The 21,630-nt window shown below is 57.5% G+C and overlaps 1 protein-coding gene across 1 annotated transcript in view; it reads right to left on the reverse strand.

The window, feature by feature from the left end:
• Positions 1-21,630, reverse strand: part of MACROD1 (mono-ADP ribosylhydrolase 1) — a gene marked incomplete at both ends in the record, with an annotated part of 164,320 nt that overhangs the window by 118,000 nt on the left and 24,690 nt on the right. The window lies entirely within an intron of this gene.

Below are 21,630 nucleotides of genomic sequence, written 5' to 3' on the forward strand. Positions count from 1 at the left end.
CGTGGCTTCAGAGGCCCTGCCCGCTGTAATCCGAGAGAGAGGAAGCGATGACTCCCACAGAGAGCTAAGTTTGGGGAGGGTTAACGATTTTGTAGAACACAACAGTGAGAAAAGAAATTTTTTTTTCCTAAACGAGTAGAAAGCAGGAGGGGGATTCAACGTTGTCGGAGATATAATTTATACCGAATTATGCCAGTCGGGGAAGGAAGAACTAAAAATAATATCGCAGGAAAAGGGTCGGGTTGGGGATTTTTTTTTCTTTTCCTGAAACTGGAAAGATACTACCTGTACAACATCTGTGTTCACCTCACCCTCCGTTCAGGGCCATCACAAAAGAACCATCAGAGAGAAGCAGCCACCGCGCAGAGGCCACGCACGGCGACCTGCAGCCGGCCGCGCACCGACCGCAAGGCCGCGGAAGGTTTCAGAACCCTCACAGAGGAGAGGGGCAGAGGAAAGAGCTCTTGCGATGGAGATATTGTCTCGCAATCTCTTCCCAGGTCCTTTCCATGCCGTTTCCCTTACAGATCTGCAGAAATCTGATGTCTTTCACGGCGTTCTTGGAACAGTTAAATGTAGTTGATTAAAAAAAAAATCAAACTTCTTTTTCCTATCCTGAACACTCTTCAGTTCCATGCACCGTCCTCCGTAGAAGCCCTGATGGAAGCTGTGGCTTGTCCCTGCCACGTGAAGGTGCGTCTGTCTGCCCCTCTGTCTCTGTGTCGCGGCTCTCGGTACAGACGGTCGATAGAGCCGCATACGCCGTCCTTAAGTCGTTTCTTGGGTCAGTTCTTATCATTTCCTGAGACCGTAGAATTGCAAAAATGTTGCTTCCTCCTAGAAATCATTGAGTAAAGTAGACCGTGTGTTGGGGATGGGAGTGAGGTGGAGGGAGGAGCCCCGGTGCGGGTGGCGGGCATTGCTGTTTCTAGAGGCAGAGGCATGCGTGTTGTAGCAGCGGGGCTTAGAGAAGGGCTGGGCGAGGGGGCTTTCGGTTCCAGCCCATTTCAGCTTGGCCAGGGCTGGGCTGCTCTCCTTTCTGATATACAGAAAAGCCTTCTTGGACAGCTCGTGCCCTTGTCTCCCCCTCCTCACAATAAATACAGTCCCCTCAGTGGAGTTTACCACGTACTTCCTCCTGGGACAGGTAATTAGTGCAGGGATACACACACACACATTATATATATGTGTATATGTGTGTGTGTGTGTGTGTGTGTGTGTGTGTGTGTGTATCAGCTGATTAGACCTACTGGTTTCCATGGCTGCTTAAACAAAGCCCAGAAAAAGACCAGAAATGATCAGAAAACCCCTGGGAAACATCAAGCCCCCACACAAATACACCAGTGTAAAAATACTCAGTCGGCGCCCACCCCTGGGGCTGTGCTCTCAACATTGAGAGACCCGGACCTCTTTCTAAAAATGCCAGCCTCCGACAGGGTCTCTACCGGGGTCCTCAGAAGAGTTAAGATTCTATTTCCTCCCTCTGGAATCAACGTTGACCTCGTTTATCAGCGGACAGTGCGGTGTGGCGAGCCATGAAAGGAAACGGATGATGAAATGATGGCCGCAGGTGTGGGACGGAGGGAGCGCGGCGCCCGGGGTTCTGGTGGCTGCGGCGTCTCGTGCTCGGGGGCGCGGGTCACCATCCGTTAGCGCGCCGCTTGCCCTGCACTGGGAAGAGGCAACATCAAAGAAGGGACCCTGATCCGAGGGCAGCAGGATGAGAAGGGGTCCAGCTCCCGGCAGTGGTGTTTTCAAAAGGCCTCCGCCACTTCGACCAAAGCAAAAGGCCGGAAGCAGAGTCCCACAGGCATCACGGGCCACCTGCGACGCGCTGGGCACCGTCCGCTCGCTGAGCGTTTAGAGTGAGTGACCTCTCTGTGGTGAGAGGTGGGATGCCAAGAAATGGACCCAGGAGCGGCTCCAGAAGCTCGGAACAAGATGCAGGCTCCCCAATCACGGTCCCAGCAAACGGGGACCTCAGACCCCAGGGAACAGGCAGAGGGTATGGGCGCAGTTCATTCCAAATGAGACCTGTGTTTCTTTTTTCTACTAGACACATTTTCACATAGGATGAGGTCAGGAGAGAAATTTCCCCAAGCCTTAATTTCAGGTCTGTATAAACACCGGCCTTCTTTCTAGAACCAGCGGCCCCAGATGCAGGGCCCCGTCCCTGGCAGTTCAGGAAGGAACAGGGGGGTCCAGGGGAGAGCACACACGAGGTGGCATCGGCCGGGGAGACGGAAGTTCCAGATCTTGGCTGTTTTTGAAATGAGAGCATCCCCTTCCTTCAAGGGTACCGCTCTGGCCTTCACTGACCCCAAGCCACGCCCAGACCCCCGTATCTACACCACAGTGCTTCTGGCATGTTCTACCCCTGACTCATCTGGCTGGGTGGGTCTCTGTTCTCCTTTCCTGGCCCCAGTGAAAGTCAGGTCATCCCTTGGTTGTTAGGAAGGCACTGAGGGGCAGCAGTGATCTGGCCCCTGAGATCTGCCTGGAAAGGCCCCACCTGGCTGGCTGGGAAGGAGCCTGGTGGGGGCAACCTTCCTCCCCCACCACAGAGTAGGCCCAGGCCTCAGAGCTCAGCCAACTGCCAGGGGGAGCGCCCAGGCCTCAGAGCCACTTGGGGTCTGTCTGTCTGTCTGTCTCTCTTTCTCTCTCTCTCACCAGGGCTCTGCCTGACCCCACACAGGGAGTTCCAAATGCTGCTGAAAGGGGGCCCCTCTGCCCAGCCAGGCCCTGCACCCCGCTGAGAACGCTCCCTGTCTTTGCTGCTTCTTAGATCCTCCTATCTTCCCAGTGTCCCCCCCAAGAGCAAGTCTCCAATGTCTGCTTCTCTGCAGCAACCCAAGCCAGGAAGGGCGTCTGAAACCAGGCCCCTCTGAAACTCCATCCCCTCCTGGCCCACCCCCTCCGGACTAGCCTCATAACACAAGATGGAGGAGACACAGGGGCCCAGCTTCTCCCGCCCCTTAGGACACCCCAGGCTGCCAGGCCTCAGGTGACGCCCAAGGCCTATCACGACCCCTTCTGTTTGCAGCCGACATTTCGCGGCTGCCCACTCGGTCCTCGCAGCCCCTAATCAGCCTGAACAACCTCTCTGCCCTCAGTGCTGAGAGTGTGTTTTGTGGCCTTTAACGGCAGGTTAAAGTAAAAAAAAAAGAAAAAAAGCCCAGGACACTTCTTTGGTTAAGTGGTTTACCCTTCGTAGTAATTATATGTAGCGATTGGGATCTCTTTTCCATTTCATGGCAATTTTCCTTTAAATTTCCCTTTAAAAAAAAAAAAAAGGAGGAGGAAGGGGAAGGAAAGGCAAGGCAGGAGGGAGAGGACGCAGCAGGGCCGCAAGTCATTTGCATTTTGCGAATGAGGCCTCTTGTAAGCGCAGCTCAGGCGTGGGGCCCACGTATGGAATGCTTAAGAGATTACTAAGAATAAAATCTATTAATTAGTCATACTCAATTCCGCAGACATGATGTGCATCGAAAGCTCCTTTTCTTCTCTTTTTTGCAACCCCCTCTCTTGGAAGCCTCCATCTTCGATCCGTGGGCTTCGCTGCCCAGCTCCCCAGGCCCACCTCCAGGCTCACACAGCGCACCCGCCATCCAAGGGACCCCCACGCGGGGCCCCAGGCAGGGTCCCAGGCAGGAGCTGGGGTGACAGCCACACAAGATGGCAGCAGTGAGGAGGGGCCCAGCGTTCCTTTCCCAGAGCCTGCCCTGTGAGCCTCTTCATCCACCCTGGGGGTCCCCAGGGCCTCGCCCCAACAGAGCATGCCCAGCCTCTGTTTCCCCTTCTGTAAAGTGGGAGTACACTGGGCAGGATCTAGCTTCATACAGGAATGCGGGGTGCCCTGGAGGCCCCTGCTCTCCTCTGATTCTGGAAGGTTCTCTTGGCCCAAGGCAGGTGGGGGATCCCCGCAGCAGGGGATGGGGCGCTGGCAGAACTGCCCCCCAGCCCCGTCCATCACCTTCCAGGAGGGGAAGCACACTCCAGAGGCGTCCCGCCCCAGGCCCCCACGAGGGAGGCCGACTCCCAGAGCCAGCCGGCTCCAGAAACCTGCTTCCGGCCCAACGCGCCAGGGAGGAGGCCGGGGCTTCAGAGCCTCTCGCTTATGAAAAATACAACAAGGAAAACTGGATGCAGCGATGAGGCCGGGAGGCAACGGGAAAGCTGGGGCGCTTGCAGGAGGGGCAGGCCAGGGCGGGGTGCAGGACGGGCGGCCGATGCGCAGCTGGGTGGGCGCCAGCTGGGCGCTAACAAGCAATTCACGGGCCCTCCAGGATGCAGAGAGAAGAGGCATTTTTTTTTTTTCTTAAGGAGGGATAAAAAGGCCCCCAAATGCAAATCATTACCATTTACAACCAAGCAAGCGAGTCTGCTAAATTGATTAGGAGGTATTAAGCTCCTTGGAGGTGAAGGGAAAGGGGGATTTTGGGGGGTCTATGGACCTGCCCCAAGTGGCCATCCACGTGGCAGGATTTCCTGCTCTGCTCCGGGAGCTAGGGCCTCGGAGGGCGGACCCCCGGCATCATTCAGAAGTTGTCGTGGCCCCAGAGACGCTGGCCCTGCCCGCCAGTGCCATGGACATGTGCCCTGTAGCCAGGGAAAGGGTGAGCCCAACTGTGCAGGGGAAACGGAAGGCAGGACAGGTGGGCGCCGGCCCAGCAAGGCGTGAGCTCCCCGCGGGAGCATCCAAACACTAGAAGGGGGTGTGGCAGACACTCCCCTGCCTCCGCTCAGGTCTGGCTCTCTGACTGTAGGATCTGGTCCCCACTCCTGCTTTATTACCTCCAGGACAAATACGCACACCGCCCCTCCCCCTGTCCGAACTCAACAGCGCATGGGAAAGGGAGGGTGATGAGAGCCAGGGGCCAGCCCCACGGGGGCTCCAAATCCCAGGCTGCCTCGGGGGCCTGTTCCCCCAAGCCCGGGGCCGCCCAGAGCCAACACTCCACACTGCACCGACCCATCCATCCACCGCGGCCCTGATGGCGCCTGGGGCAGCGTTCACTCTGTGTTTCTAAGCATTTACTGATTCTTTTGAAATGTTCTAAGTAGCTGCCGGAAATATCCACATTGGCTTCTTTATCTAAAAAAAAAAATGACAAAAAGATTCCTTTTGCCCTCCACCTCCACCCGGTCCTGGCTCCCCGCCCCCTTCCTTGGCGTTTTGGGGGAGGCACTGGGGATGGAACCCAGGGGCATGTGACCTCCGAGCTACACCCCCTGCCCTATTTTTTATTCTTTATTTTGAAACAGGGTTCCACTAAATTACGGAGGGCCTCACTAAGTAGGTGAGGCTGTCTGTGAACCACGATCCTCTAGTCTCAGCCTCCTGAATGCTGGGATTACAAGCCTGCGCCAACATGGCCAGCTCTATTCTTTATTTTTTTGAAACAGGGTCTCACTGAGTTGCAAAGGGCCTCACTTAGTAGCTGAGGCTGGCCTCGAACCGCGATCCTCCTGTCTCAGCCTCCCAAATGTAGGGATTACAAGCGTGCGCCACCGCGCCCGGCTTCCCTTGGCATTTTTAATAGGTGGCTTCCCTCTAGTTTGGGAAACTAATTATCCCTGGGGTCAGGCCTACTTTCTCATCGTGAGTGAGACCTGGGGTGTGCCCAGAGACCCCAGGTGCCAAGGGGAGAGCGTCTTCTCCACCAGGAGACCGAGGGCCCAGGGCCGCTCCTCCATGAACTCGAGACCACAGCGGCTGCCCTCCCATCCGTCACTGAGGTGCCCAGCTTGTGCCAGGAGGGGAGGGTGGGCACACAGGGTAGAGTGTGCCCAGTGGATGACTGCCTGCACCCCCGCTTCCTACCAGGCCGAGACACCGCAGAATCCCGACTGGCCGGCACCCTGGCCCCGTCCTCCCGCCACCCAGAGTAATGCAGGAAGGCCTGTGCTGCCACCAGTCCTAAATCTCGTACAGTCACCAATGGACCGGTCACTCGGGGGAGGTACCTGCACCCTCCAGGACGCCCACACAGTCAGCCCTTGCCTTCTGGGCCTGAACAAGGCGGCCGCCTCCTCTTGTTCCCACACTCCCCACCTGCCATCTGCCCACCCGCTCCAAGCAAAAAGCCCGAGTGTGGGCAGCCAACTGCCTTCCCTCCTCCGCACCTGCCACGCTGGTGGCCTAGCGACTTTTCCACTCGTAAGCGTCTCGCCCGCTCCGCCTCGGATGCACACAGGCTGGGCCAGGAGCCCGGTGAGAAATGTCTGGCCTCAGCCCTAATGGGGGACTCCATTTCCCCTTGCTCCAGTCTTGCCTGGAGTGGGTGACAGGGAGGTGGAGAGCTGCGACCCAATAAGCAGAGGATCCCAGGTGACACCCAGTCGGGTCCACCTCCCCAAGATAGAAAACCCAACACGGCCTGGACCGACAATCAAAGCCACAGAGGACATAGGGTTGTTGCCAGCTCTTCTCCCGGAAGCCAGAGGTTCTGGGCATTTTTCACCTGCCCTGGACAGAAGCCATGTTGAAGAGTGCTCCTGAAGCCCCTCCTGCACAGACCCTGGGAGTAGATTTGCTAGCTGTCATGCCAGCCTCGGCTGAGAGCCCTGCCTCAGCATCCAGGGTGGGCTAAGGATGGAGAGCTCGGTATCTTCCAGCTCTGAAGACAGGCTCAGAGCTAGGAGCGAGGCCGGGAGGCCCAGCATTTGATGAGCTTGTCATCAGAGAGAGAGAGAGAGAGAGACAGACTGCGAAAGCCAAGGCAGCCGTGGGGCTGGAAACACAGGCTAGTGAGACAGGATATGCGCCCACAGTGCAGCAGCAGCCAGCAAGCAGGTGTGAGCTGGAGGCCGAAGGTGAAGCCACTCTCTTAAAGGACCCCCTTAGCCGGGCCTGGTGCGCATGCTTGTAATTCCAGCTTTCGGGAGGCGGAGACAGAGAATCGCTACTTAGTGAGGCCCTCTGCAACTTGGTGAGACCCTGTTTCAAAATAAAGACTAAAAAAAGTAGGGCAGGGGGTGTAGCTCAGAGGTTGAATACCCCTGAGTCCCATCCCCAGACCCGCAAAAAATAAATAAATAAATATAAAGGACCCCCTTAGGCCAGGTGTGGTGGCGCACGCTTGTAATCCCAGTACTTGGGAGGCCGAGACCAGAGGATTGCATGTTCACAACCAGCCTCAGCTACTTAGTGAGGCCCTCCGCAACTCAGCGACACCCTGTTTCAAAATAAAGAATAAAAAATAAGGGTGGGGGTATGGCTCGGAGGTTCCATCCCAGCACCGTAAAAAAAATAAAATAAAGGACCCCCTCTCCCCCAAAGGACTACAGATTGAGGGAATGTTTTACCAGCCACCCATAGCAATCCCCTCCCTGATGTTCAAAAGCTGTTGTGTCTCCTAGGTCTTAAAAGCATCCCACTGCCCATAGAAGCCCCTGCCGAGCCAGGCGTGGTGGCTCATGCTTGTAATCCCAGTACTTGGGAGGCTGAGACAGGAGGATCACACAGGTTTGAAGCCAGCTACTTAGTGAGGTTCTCAGCAACTTAGTGAGACCCTGTTTCAAAAATAAAATATGGAATAGGTCGGGGGTGTAGCCCGGAGGTAGAGGCCCCTGGTTCCATCCCCAGGACCACAAAAAAAAAAAAAAAAAAAAAGAAGCCCCTGCCCTGTGGTTGGATTGCGGGCAGAAGGCAGACGGGGTTTCCCGACGCTGGTGAATGGGGGGGTCCCTCTGCTGCAGAAGGTGGGGTGTCTGGCCAGCGATGACGCCGGGCAGGGGTCTTCAGGCCTCGTCTTCCCCCAGTCTGTGGCCAAGGACCTTTCTGCTGTCCAGGGGGCCCCTGAACCCACACCCCAGTTTCTCATGCCCTGCCTGCAGTCTTCCTCACTCGCAGAATCAGCCCCGCGGGCCGTCTGGCTGCACGCTTCCTGTTTTTTCTTTTCCTCTGAAGGGCAAAGCAGTCTCGGGGGTCCAGGGACGAGTCCACCCCTGCTGCCGTCTGCTGCACCTGAGACCCGGCCGGCTGGTGTGGCCTGGCTCCTCGGGCCGGCCCGGCCTGGCCTCGGCCACCTCCTCACTCCCAACCTCACCACCAGTCAGGGGTTTTCGGGAAGCGAGACACTCCAACACCCACCACCACGAAAACAACGCGAACCAAAGTGCACTGCGAACCGCCCTCGGCCTCCTTCTTGTAGGTGCCTTGAAACTTCAATGTTCAGATGAATGTGATTAACTACTTGGTCCTATTTTCTGTTTGTCTGTTTTCATATAAAAGTGTCCAGGTCCACCTGCCTTGTCCTTTCTTGAAATAAATACAAAGATTTAACTTTTACAGTCCTCTCTGCTGCTGACTCTCGGCTCTCCCGCCCTTCCCCCCACCGGGGCCAGGTGTCTTTGCGCAGGAGGTCCCCAGGGTGCAGGTCTGCAATTGGGGTCTACTGGTACAGGGGGGGACACTAGGCAGAGACCGTAGGGCTCATCGATTCCCTGGGGGCCAAGCAGGGTGGTGCACACTTACAATCCTAGGACCTGGGAGGCGGAGACAGGAGGATCGCAGGTTCACAGCCAGCCTCAGCTACTTAGTGAGGCCCTCCTCGACTCAGTGAGACCCTGTTTCAAAGTAAAGAATAAGAAGCCGGCTGGGCTTGGTGGCGCACGCTTGTAATCCCGGCATTTTGGAGGCTGAGACAGGAGGATCACATTTCGCAGGCCTTCTTAGTGAGGCCTTTTGCAACTCAGTGAGACCCTGTTTCAAAATAAAGAATAAAAAAACAGGCCTGGGGGTGTAGCTCGGAGGTAGAATGCCCCGGGGTTAGCCGGCCGTGGTGGCGCACGCTTATAATCCCAGCATTTGGGAGGCTGAGACCGGAGGATTACGATTCGCAGACAGCCTCAGCTACTTAGTGAGGCCTTCTGCAACTCAGTGAGACCTGGTTTCAAAATAAAGAATAAAATAGGGCTGGGGGTGTCGCTCACAGGTAGAATGCCCCTGAGTTCAAGCCCCTTACCACACACAAAAACAAACAAATAAATAAAAAGAGCTGGAGTGTAGCTCAGTGTAAAGTGCCCCTAGATTCAATCCCTAATACCACAAGTAACAGGTTCCCTGGGGCAGGATGGGGGCCTGGAGCCCAGGCCACAGCTCTGGGAGGCTTAAGACACCCCAGAAGTGTCTTAAGCCAGCCATGCAGGGCGGACCAACGGCTAGGAGCAGCTCTGAGAGGGTCTCCACGTGGAGTTGTATTAATAAAAGCCACGGATTATCCCCTAAGAGGCTCCGGCAACCATGTGGGCACCCAGATAAGAGCAGAGCAGCCTGGGGCTTTGGGGACACGTGCAGTAAGCTGCCCCCGTGAACACGCGCCGGGTCGTCCCTGGACATGGCCCCTGCGCTCCCGTCTAGCAGCCTTATCTGTGTATCTCACACCCCAAAGGGAGGGGGGTTAGAGGGAAAAAGTATTTTCCAGGAGAACAATAGCGGTCTCTGCTAAATTTAACATGAAATAAAAACTCATTACTTCTGCCTTAGATCTGATTCTGTGTCTGGAGAGGGGTTAATGAGTTTCTTCCTTAGAGCGCAAAGAAGCAGCTATTTCTCCACGGGCCTCGGTGGTGGGTGGCCGGGCAGGGGTGACCTGGGACACTCTGGCCGCAGGTGTCCTTCTCTGCCCCCACCCTCTGTCCCTGGATCCTCCCCCTTGTCCCGCTGAGACGCAGGCGCCACTCCAAACCTCCTCTCCTGAGGCGCACGCCCTGGGGCTGCCAAGGGGCCTCTCGGGCACCAGCAGCCAGCCAGGAGACAGTCACAGGACCCACTACACGCTGACCCATCAGCCCTGCCTGGTGGAGGGCGGGGGCTCCCTGGGGGAGGCGGCGTGCAGCTAAGAGGAGTCCATGATGAGGAGGACTCAGAGACAGGAAGAGGGCCTGAGGCAGGGGACCCTGCCTCCTCCTAGAAGGCTCCGCCCCGGCCCAAGCCACCCCGCTCATGACAGCCCTCGGCAGGCCCAGTGTTGTGATAACCGTGGCAATCTTCTTCTCTGCCACCCCCCACGGCGATGGTCCGGCCCCCGCTCACCTCACCCTCTACACACCCACGGCAGCACCACAAACTGGGGGACACCACAGCACCCCCCAAGTCAGGAGAGATGGGCCGTTCTGCCCAGAGATTCGCCTGTCCTTGGAAACCACTGGATCAGGCAGCTGCTCCCGGGGGCCCCTCAGGCCTCTGTACTGAGCCGGGCCCACACTCCACTACATGTGAGGCTCACCCTCCCTGGGCCTCAGGGTCTTCTGTGAAGTGTGTGCCTAGCCAGGGGCGATGGCGTAGGCTTCTCATCCGGTCCCTGGGAGGCTGCGACAGGAGGACCACACACTGGAGGGCAGACTCAGCAACCTAGTAAGACCTTGTTTCAAAATAAAAATATTTTTAACTGGGTGTGGTGGTGCACGCTTGTAATCCCAGTACTTTGGAGGCTGAGACAGGAAGATCTGTGTTTGGGGACAGCCTCAGCTACTTAGTGAGGCCCTTTGCAAATGAATGAGACCCTGTTTCAAAATAAAAGAATAAAAAATAGGTTTGGGGGTGTAGCTCAGAGATAGAGTGCCCCTGGGTTCCATCCCCAGTACTGCAAGTGTGTGTGTGTGTGTGTGTGTGTGTGTGTGTGTGTGTACTTAATATGGCTGGGGGTAGCCAGGCATGGTGGTGCACACTTGTAATCCCAGTACTTGGGAGGCTGAGATGGGAGGAGCGCAAGTTTGTGCTTGGTAGGAGTTTCCCCCCTCACTGCTTCTCGGAGGCCCAAGGAGCAAGGCGAGGCAAGTCCGAGGAGCCTGCGCCTGGGTGCTCCAGAACCATCTCCCTAGCTGGGTGTGGTGGCACACTACTGTAATCCCAGTACTTGGGAGGCTGAAGCAAGAGGATGGCAGGTTCAAGGCCAGCCTCCGCCAGCAGTGAGACTCTCATCAACTTAGTGAGGCCCTCTTTCAAAAAAAAAAAAAAGGTTGGGCTGAGGGTGTAGCTTGGTGGTAGAATGCCCCTGGGTTCAATCCCTAGTACCACACACACACACACACGCACACACACACACACGCACGCACACACACACACACACACACACACACACACATCTTCCTATTGTACCATCCCAACAGTATTCACCCTGCAACCGTGCACCACAGGCTCTGTGAGAGGGTGCGGAGGGCTGGATCCCCCAGCGTGGACAGACCCAGCTCTGGCACAGCCCCTTTGGGGTGCACTCAGAGTTTTGGTCCCCTAGGGACGGAGCCAGGTGCTGAGTGGGTAGCACTGCTTGCGAGGAGGCCGGGTGTCTAAGCGGGCCCCTGGGGCGGCTAGCCCTGCGCCCCCAGGCCTGGCACAGAAGAGGCGCATCTGTACAGGGCCGGGGCCCTTCCCCAAAGCCCCGGTGCGTCTAAGGCCCCGGCCGCTCTTCACAGCCCTACAGAGGGTCTCAGGCTGGCCCTGAGGGCTATGCAGCTTAGCTTAGTAAGTGCCCCAGGGAGTGGGGTCAGCCAGGACCCAGGGGATGGGGCTCACAGCCTGGGGTTCAGGTCAGTGGAAGGAGGACGTCCGCGCGCCTGGCCTCCTCTGAACGGGGGTGTCCAGTGAGCTCCGCACGCGCACAGAAGAGCAAGCCGGGGTGACCGGTTCCTCAAGGGACACGAGCACGGGCAGCACAGGGGACTCTGACACCGAGGAGCCCCACCACAGTCCCATCTTTCCTTGAAGAGAACACCAGGCCATGGGGGGGCCTCCGCGGACCCAGACCCCACCCCGCCGCACCCCTCTGTCCCCAGCCAGGCGGCTTCAGGGCCCGTCCTCCCCAAAGGAGCCCGGGGACTTGCTTATCACCGAGGCTAAGGGCGGTGTGGGTAAGACCTCCGCGTAGCTACCCCAGGGCCGAGGCCAGGGCCCCCCAAGGCCAGGGCCCCCCAAGGCCAGGGCCCCTCAAGGCCAGAGCCCCCCAGGGCCAGGGCCCCCCAAGTCCAGAGCCCCCCAAGGCCAGGCCCTGTTTCCTATGCCCAACTCTACCTGTTCATCAAACTTGGCACTAAAAACCCCAGTTCAAATGAAAGAAAGAATGGGTACCCCTCACCCCTCCACGACCCCTCCTGCACCTGGACCCTGCTCTCTGCCACTGGATTTCCAGAAGTTTCCCTTTCTCCTGCCCCCACCTCCCCAAGCATCCAAACCTGGGGAGGGTCTAACACCCAGGCCCACAGCCCCTCACCCGACTCCTGCGGCCAATCCTGTGTGTGCTGGGGTACGGAACTGGAGACTGAACCCAGGGGCATTCTACCTCGAAGCTGGACACTGAACCCTTTTTTATTTATTTTGCTTTGAAACAGGGTCTTGCTAGGCTGCTGAGAGGCTCACAACGTTGCTGAGGTTGGCCTCAAACCTGCGCTCCTCCCGTCTCAGCCTCCCCAGCCGTGAGCGGGCCTCCCCCGAGCTCCTCCACCCACGTCACCCTCCCGCCAGCCCCCACGTCCGGCCCTCAAAGGACCCTCTCCTCCTGCGGCCAAGTAAATAGGTTCTCTTGAGCACTAACTGACAGCGCAAATGAAACTCCGCGCTGCCCCCTCGGAGACTTACAGGGGAAGTGAAATCTTATTTGCACTGCTGCCAAGCCTGGGACGCGATGGAATTACGCCCGAGAAGAGCCGGGGCCGGCTCCGCGCCCAGGCGGCTGCCGGAGACGGGCTCATTAAAAGCCACCGTGGCCGCGTTTCAACCGGTTTCAGGTGTTAAGTAATTTACTGCCACCCAGAATTCAGTGGCGGGCTTTTATCATTTTTATTTCCGCAAAGCAGCCAAGTTGCTCCGGTGGTCCCGGCACAAAGAATGGCGGGCCTGACTGCATCCTCACCCAGGGCCCAGGGGAGGGAGGCGAGGGGAGGGCCGGGCCACGGTGGCAGCGGTCCCTGGCTGAGCTACACCCACAGCCATGATTTATTTATTTATTTATTTATTTATTTATTTATTGCGGTACTGGGGATGGAACCCAGGGGCTTTCTACCTCCAAGCTATATACCCAGCCATAATTTTTTGTTCATTATTTGGAAACAGGGTCTCACTGAGTTGCCAAGGGCCTCACTAAGTAGCTGAGGCTGCCCACGAACCATGGTCCTCCTGTCTCAGCCTCCCAAATGCTGGGATTGCAAGCGTGCACCATCACGCCCGGCTATTTTTTTGTTTTTATTTTTTATTATTGGTTTTTTTTTTGTTTGTTTTTGTTTTTTTTGGTGGTACTGGGGTTCCTGGAAGCCCTTCTACCTCCGGGCTACACTCCCAGACCCATTTTTACAATTTTTTTTTATTTGGAAACAGGGTCTCCTAAGCCAGCGCGGCTGGCTTCCAACCTGCGCGATCCTCCTGTCTCCGCCTCCCAAACGCGGGGATTACAAGCGTGCGCCACCACGCCCGGCCTATTTTTTTATTTTAAAGTAGGGTCTCACTAAGTTACAACATGCTGCCAGCCTGTGAGCCTCCAATCTCAGCCTCCCAAGTACTGGGATTACAGGCATGTGCCACCATTCCTGGTGTGTGTGTGTGTGTGTGTGTGTGTGTGTGTGTGTGTGTGTGTGTGTTCTGGATTGAACCCAGAGGCATTCTAGCTCTGAGATATACCCCAGCCCTTTTTAAACTTCTTTTTGAAACAGGGTCGCACTAAGTTGCTGGGGTCTCCGGAAGTCACTGAGCGCTGGTCTCAACCCTGCGATCCTCCGGTCTCAGCTTCTCAAGTACTGGAGTAGTGGGCATGCACGGCCGTGACCAATTCTTTGCTTGGTTGGTTTGTGGTTTGGCTGGTTGGTTTTTGTGGTTCTGGGGCTTGAACCCGGGGCATTTTACCTTCAAGCCACCTCCCCAGTCCTATTTTTATTTTTATTTCAAAACAGAGACTCGATAAGTTGCTGAGGACCTCACTAAGTTCCCAAAGCTGGCCTCTAACCTGCGATCCTCCTGTCTCAGACTCCCAAGTGCTGGGATTACAGGCGTGCGCCACGGTGCCCAGCTACAAATTAGCTCTTGACTGGTGTGGGGCCCCGGGGGACGGCAGGAGCTGAACTTCACTGAGATCTGCTTCTGCTGGTCACCTCCGCAGCCCTGAACACGGTGCCTTCCCCAGGCCAGAGCCACAGGGCGCAGGGCCCGAGCCCTTCAGCTCTCTGGAAAATGCTCAGGCCTTCCCCTTCCTCTTCCTCAAACTCCTGGGGGACACAGGGCCTCCCACTCCCTTTTTTTTTTTTTTTTTTTTTTTTTGGTGGTACTGGGCATGGAACCCAGGGGCATTCTACCTCCGAGCTACACCCCCAGCCCTATTTTTTATTCTTTATTTTGAAACAGGTCTCACTGAGTTGCAGAGGGCCTCGCTAAGTAGCTGAGGCTGTCCGCGAACCGCGATCCTCCTCTCTCAGCCTCCCCAATGCTGGGATCACAAGCGTGCGCCTGGCTCCCACTCTCACTCTGCGCTGGGAACCGGGAGCCTGAGGTCTGGGCCCTGGTGGGCGGCAGCAGGAGTCCAAGTGCTGTCCTTCCTCAGCGGGGTGGGCGGGGGGCTATTTGATGCCTGCTGGTTTGGGGGGATTAAGCCTATTATGGAGGCTCCAGGGGCTTATCTGAGGCAGGCCCTTTTCAACGCCCCCTTTCTCCACCTGTTTTCAGAGACTCCAGGAAGACCAAGGGGAATCTTCAAAGTTCAGGCAGAGCCAAGAGCAGAAATTCTTTAATTAGCTTTCTCTTGGATCAGGGCCCTGGCGAATGGATTAGTCATGGTGGGGGGCAGGAGGCAGGGATCGGAGTCCTCTTTAAAGCCAAGATTACAAGCGTGGGGTGAAGGACCGCGGGGCGGTCTCCAGGGGCCAGGGACGGACCGTGCCCGGTGCGGGCTCCTGGGGGGCTGGCAGATGGGGGCTGTGCTGTGTTGCGCCCGAGGTCTTCAGGAAGCTGGCGCTAAGAGTCGCTCGCGCGGCCGGGCGCGCAGCCCGGGTCTCCTAATGAATACGCTTCTTCCCCGGGTGACCGTCCAGATCTGCAACTTCATAATTAGGGGGATCTCCTCAAGGGGTGCCCATCTGTGAGAGGCAGCGAAACCCGCCGGTGCCAGGTGCAGCTGTCCAATGTTCCATCCGCATGGCGGGTGTGGCCTATTCTGGGGGCGGGAGGGGGTGCTGGGGGCTGAACCTAGGGGCGTTCTACCTCTGAGCCCCCAGCCTTTTGTTTTTTTATTATTATTTTGTGGCAGGATCTCACTAAGTTGCTGAGGCTGGCTTTGAACCCACAACCCTCCTGTCTTAGCCTTCGGATGCTGGGACGACAGGCGTGGACCGCCACGCGGGGCCTGCCTGGTCCCACTGTAAGGCAAGTGAAGGCCAGACCTCAGCAAGCGCTCAGCAGGGCACTGGAACCAAGCGGGCCCGCCGGCCCTGCATCCCGACCTGGCCATCAGGGAACCTGACCTGCGCCGCAGCCCTGCAGCCGGCACGGTAGGTGAGTCCCGGGCAGAGGCAGGGCCCTCCGCATTGCCTCATCCCCTCTGAATGAAGGAAGGCGGCGCCCACCTCACTCAGGCACGGGGAGGCAGGGCTGCCGGCGGGCCAGGCTGGGCCTCGGCCTGGGAGGAAGGCGGCGCTCCGGGGCAGCGTCTCCCCCGCCCAGCTGGCCCGCTCGCTAGTTTTGCACAAAGAGATGAACCTGGGGTAGGTGGACAGGCCCCGATTTGAGGACTTTGGGACCCAGAGTCTCCAGGACCGCGGTGCTTAAAGAGTGACTCGCGCTCTGTCCCCTCCAGCGTCACATCAAAGGCAGCTCCACCGTGGTCTGACCAGGCCGGGCTTGGCGGATAAGGGCTGACCCAGAAGGAGCAGCCCTGGCGCCCGCTGCCTGCTTGCGGCCTCTCTGCTCCCCAGGCCTGAGCGGTCCCACCTGGCTGCTGACCCTCCGCCCCGGGGCCGGGCGGTTACACACCCCCTGTCACATCCCAGACAGCCAGCAGTACGGGCCAGTCTCCCTTCTCTATGCAGCGGCAGCAGCCCACACCTGCTGAGGGGAGCACGCCAGGCTGCAGCACTCAGGACTGAGCCTCACAAGGTCAAGAGGGGGTGGCCAGGGTCAGCAGAGAGCGAGGGCGGCAAGGCCACCGGCAGCAGAGACCGCCCTGCAACGCTCTGGAGGTAAGAAGACGGAATGTGGAGTTAGCACTTGGGAGGCTGAGACAGGAGGATTGCAGGTTCAAGGCCAGCCTCTGCTACTTAGTGAGGCTCTCAGCAACTTAGTGAGACCCTGCTTCTAAATAAAGAATAAAAACTAGGGCTGGGGGTGTAGCTTGGAGGTAGAATGCCCCTGGGTTCCATCCTAAGTATGGCGAAAAGAAAAAGGAAAAAGAAAACCTAAAATTGAGCCAGAGGTGGTGGTGCACGCCTATCATCTCAGTATTTGGGAGGCTGAGACAGGAGGATTGCAGGTTCGAGGCCAGCCTCAGCCACTTAGCCTTCCTCAGTAACTAAGGGAGACTGTGTTTGAAAATAAAACACAGTAGGGCAGGGGTAGCTCGGAGGTAAAATGTCCTTGAGTTCAATTCCCAGAATCAAAACAAACATAAACGGCAGGTGGAGTATTGGGGCTGATGGTATGGATGGGCTCAGGCCTCTGCCAGGGCGAGACCTTCCCCAAATCACAGATGCCAGGGGTGTCGACAGGAGCCGTGGGGACAACCAGGGCCACTATGGTTCCCGTTGTTTCCATCTCGCCTCTAGGACTCCCACCCCCTCCCGTGCCCCAAGCCAACCGGGCACCTCTGGCACCAGAACTAAACTACAGCCTGCGTGTGCACGCACACACACACACACACACACACACACAGCCACGCCTAGGAAGACCCCAGCCACAGCCTGGGGCCGAGCGTAAGGGTGGGGCTGGAGCTGGGTGGGCCTGGGCCCCGTGGGTGAGCAAAGACAGGAGGGGGCGGCAGCCTTGCTGCGCGTGAACAGGAAGTTCCACTTGTTTTCAGACTTAAGGCGCGCACTGCCGGCTGGGTGTGGTGGCACACGCCTGTGATCCCGGTACTTAGGAGGCTGAGACAGGAGGAAGACGGGTTCGAGGCCAGCCTCAGCAACTCAGTGAGACACTCGGCAACCTAGCAAGCCGCTGTTTCAAAACAAAAAGAGCTGCGAGTGTAGCTTAGAAGTAGAAAGCCCCTGGGCTCCATCCCCAGTGCCAAAAAAAAGCGTCTCTATCCGTGAGGCACTGGGGCGGGGCCCCAAGAAAGAGCCCCTCTCCCAGGCTGCACCGCACCTGCATGTCGCGAGGCTCTGGGCACGGCCTCCGCGGCGGGTAAAGAATGATGTCCTGGCTTCAATTAGCCTCTGCTCGGCGACTGCGGAAGCCCTGCGTCTTCGCTTGTTTACCGGCCTCTCCTACCGGGAATTGCCCGTCCATCCCCTTCACCCATTTTTCTTATTGATTTGTGGGAGCTCCTCGCATATCCAGAGAGGACGAGGGGGGCCGCTTTCTCCCGGGGGCTCTGGGGACCTCCCTGGACGGCCCTTGATCCCAGGAGCGCGAGGGGTGCGCGGGATCTGCGGGCCTGCCTGGCCTCTGCTCTCCGCTCGGCTCCCGCAGGGCCGACTCTGCCGGAAGACGCAGCGCCTTCTGCGGGCGGGGGTCCCCAGGCCTGCATCCTGCCTGGCAAAATCCTCGTTTTTACTTACACTGAGAAGTCTACGCTGCCGGCAGCTGGCAGGGTGCCCTGAACGGCACCCAGGGGGAGCCGGCTGGCATGGCGGGGCATCGGGAGGAGGGAAAGAGTTTCCCCATCCCGGGCCGGCATGGTGGGGACCATCTGACAAAGATGCAGGTCCCCAGGCCGCAGGTCAGCACTCTTACCACAATTCTGCCCCCTTCCCCCCGGGACACACCTCCCCTGCCCCCCACAGCCCCAGCAAGCGGGTCCAGAGGTGTGACGCGGGCCTGGGGCGTCCCTTCCCGACCCCACGGGGCCCAGAGCATCCCTGGGTTTATTTTTTCCAATGTATCCTATATGTCAGCGGCCAAACAACGCAGGCCATAAAACTGATCTCCAAAGCCCATAAAGGCCATAACATTTAGGGAGACCGGAAAAATAAAGCCCCTCCCCACCCGCAGCGGGGAGCGCCGGCCGCCAGCAGGCCTCGCGGGCCCTTTCTGCAGCTGGGGGCGGCCGGCGGGCCAGCCCGCAGCCGGCCCTGCACCAGGTGGTAAATGGCCGCTCGGCACATGTTCCCAGGGCCCACAGCAGCCGGAGAGACTGCAAAGTGCCTGCTTATCCTCTTCCCTGACACCCCCGCCCACCGCGTCTCGGTTCCCCAGAACCAGGGAAGGTTCGCTGGCATCCCCGTGCCCACCCTCGCCCGTCCCCCACCGAGCTCCCCGCAGGACCAGATGGCAGGCCGCGGCCTTGGTGCTGGCCAAGGTCATCCCCGCTGAGCCAGAGCAGGAGGCTGCCTGAGCTGAGGGCGCCCCGCCATGCTTGGGTAAGCCCTCCGGGGAGGGCTGTCGCCCCGACCTCAGAATGGCGGATGGTGGGGGGTCGCTCCGGAGGCCTGGATAGCTCAGCTCTCTTGCCAGCTCTTCACATGCCCTAGAGAGCTCCTCGTGCGCCCCCCCCCCCATTCATCCCACCCCTCTGCTCATTCAGTCTGTCCAGGGTCGTTCCCAGGGAAGGTCTAGGTTGGAGCCGGGCCTGGAGGTGCAGACGGCAATCCCAGCACTTGGGAGGCTGGGACCGAAGGATCGCAGGGCCAGCCCCAGCAACTCAGCCAGGCCCTCAGCAGCTTAGTGAGACTGTTACCAAAGAAAATAAGGCTGGGGGCCGGCCGTGGCGGCGCACACTTGTAATCCCAGCATTTGGGAGGCGGAGACCGGATCGCGGTTCCAGGACAGCCTCAGACACTTAGTGAGGCCCTTTGCAATTCAGTGAGACCGGGTTTCAAACATAAAAATGACTAAAAAATAGGGCTGGGAGTATAGCCAGGAGGTACAATGCCCCTGGGTTCCATCCCCAGTACCACAAAAAGAAAGAAAGAAAGAAAGAAAGAAAGAAAGAAAGGGAGAAAAAAGAAAAAAAAGAAGGCTGGGAGTATAGCTCAGAGGTAGAATGCCCCTGGGTTCAATCTTGAGAAAAGAAAGAAAGAAAGAAAGAAAGAAAGAAAGAAAGAAAGAAAGAAAGAAAGAAAGAAAGGAAGGAAGGAAGGAAGGAAGGAGGGGGGAGGGAGGGATGATGGATGGATCTGGGTTCTAGCATCCTGGATCCCAGACAAGTCACTTAATGTTCCTCCAGCACAGCTTCTCACCCAGAAAAGCATAAGTGATAAGAGCCCCTTCCCAGGTCATTACGATGATTTTTCTGCCAGGGGTGGTGGCACACGCTTGTAATCCCAGTATTTGGGAGACAGAGACAGGAGGATCGCGGTTCGTGGACAGCCTCAGCTACTTAGCGAGGCCCTCTGCAACTCAGTGAGACCCTGTTTCAAAAAAAAAAAAAAGATAGGGCTGGGGGTGTAGCTCAGAGGTGCAATTCCCCTGGGTTCCATCCCCAATACAGGGGGGGAAAATAGGGTTGGGGTGTAGCTTGGAGGTAGAATGCCCCTGGGTTCAATCCCCAGCACCACACACAAAAAAGTGCTGGAGGAGGCTGGGGCCACCTTCCGAGGCTGTAGGCAGCAGGGTCCAGAGGCCTGGTGCCTGTGAGAGCAAGGCGCAGAGGTGAAGGGGCCTACCTGGAGGCGGCGGGTGGACCAAGAGGCCCCCAGGCCTTTCCGGACACACCTGAAGCAAGGTCAGGGGAGGTCCTTGAGCCTGACAACCTTGCCTGCCTTCAGGGCACATCCACTGTGCCACCAACCGAGGACTGGGGGTCCCCCAGATTAGTGGGGGACACCCAGATGGCTTCTGGTAGCCCCATGCCCGTAATCACTCACCTTCCTCATCTGGACTTAAAACCCATGAGGACGCGGGATTAGCCAGGGACGCAGGTGGAGAGGGCACTTTCCACCCAGAGGCCCCAGGGGCAGCGGGGTGAGGGGCCGGGCCGGCCTCGGGCTGGGCCGGGGCTGAGGGCCGCATTTGCATAGCGGAGCCTCTCCCAGGCTGGAATTTATGCAGCTGCCTGTGTGGTTCCTAAGGCGAGACGAATCTCCAGCCCGCTTTTCTCAGCAGGAACAAGTCTTTCCTTCAAATCGATGGTGACACATTTTTAAACTCCAATATTAAGGAGGGAAAGATTTTGCTGGTCCCCCGGGGGCAACCCTTATTAGTCACAGGCTCTACCGAGAGAAACCGCAGGGGCAGACCCAGTGCGCCTGGGTAAGACCAGCGGCCGGAGCCGCGTGCCCGGGCCAGACAGAGAATGACGGCCACAAACCAGAGGGCAGAGGCCCGGCCGCCAGAGCCGCCAGAGCCAGGAGGCCGTTGACAGTGAGACTGGGGGCGCTCTGGAGCAAGGGGGCTCCGGGGGGAAATAAAGGCCATCGGGGTTCCATCCCCAGCCCTGCAAAAAAATAAAAATAATAATAGGTCGGTAAGGGCCCCGGGGAAGGAAAATGAAGGGAAAAACTTGAGAACAGAAAGAAAAAGAGGGATTAATCTGAAATTTAAATTGACTTCTAAGTTTGGAGTTATGAAACCTTAAATCCTGTTTCTCTTTTTCTTTTTCTGTTTTTTCTTTTTTCTTTTTGTGGTACTGAGGATTAAAACAGGGGCGTCACACATGCTAGGCAAGCACTCTGTCACTGGGCCTACCACCCCCCTCAAGCCCTTTGTATTTTATTTTGAGACTGTTACCCAGGCTGGCCTCCAATTTGCAAGCCTCCTATCTCAGCCTTCAAAGAACTGGGATTACAGGCATGTTGTGTGTGTGTGTGTGTGTGTGTGTGTGTGTGTGTGTGTGTGTGTGTGATGGCTCCTGAGGAGCTCCAAGCTGCATTTCAGGTTCAGCTGCATCAGACTTACTCGGCCTAGTTTGTTTGTTCAGATGGGTTTTCACGATATCGCCTCGGTTGGTCTCAAAACTCCTGGGCTCCAGTGCTCCTCCTGCCTCGGCCTTACAAGGAGCTGGAGCACAGGCATGCACCACCTTGCCCAGCCACACTCAATTTTGTTTTCTTGTACTACTGGAGATCTGGAGATTGAACCCAGGGGCATTTTACCTCTGAGCTACACCCCCAGACGGATTTTATTCTTTATTCTGAAACAGGGTCTCACTAGGTTGCCGAGGGCCTAAGTAGCTGAGGCTGACTTCGAACCTGTAATCCTCCTGTCTCAGCCTCCCAAGCGCAGGGATTACAAGCGTGCGCCACCACGCCTGGGTTTTTTTTTTTTTTTTCCTAGTTTTACTGTACTTATTTTTCAGTGGGAATCAGTCGGTTAAACATTTTTTAAAAAAATCAATTCCAGCTCACACGCCTACTTACTGGGTAATAGCAGGCACTGTTTACTGAGTTCCAACCACCTGTCAAGCAGACACGGCCTCAGTCCCTTTAGCCACCCCGGGAGGCCACGTGGGTCGAGCTGAGGTTTAGTGGAGGGTGGCGCCTGATCAAGGTCACAAGACAGGACTTGAATCCAGTCCTGTCCTAGCCGACAGGCCACCATCCCACCCCCAGAGCTCCGGG

This window comes from Muscardinus avellanarius, assembly GCF_963383645.1.
Source record: "Muscardinus avellanarius genome assembly, chromosome: 1".
In the NCBI taxonomy this organism is placed as follows: domain Eukaryota; kingdom Metazoa; phylum Chordata; class Mammalia; order Rodentia; family Gliridae; genus Muscardinus; species Muscardinus avellanarius.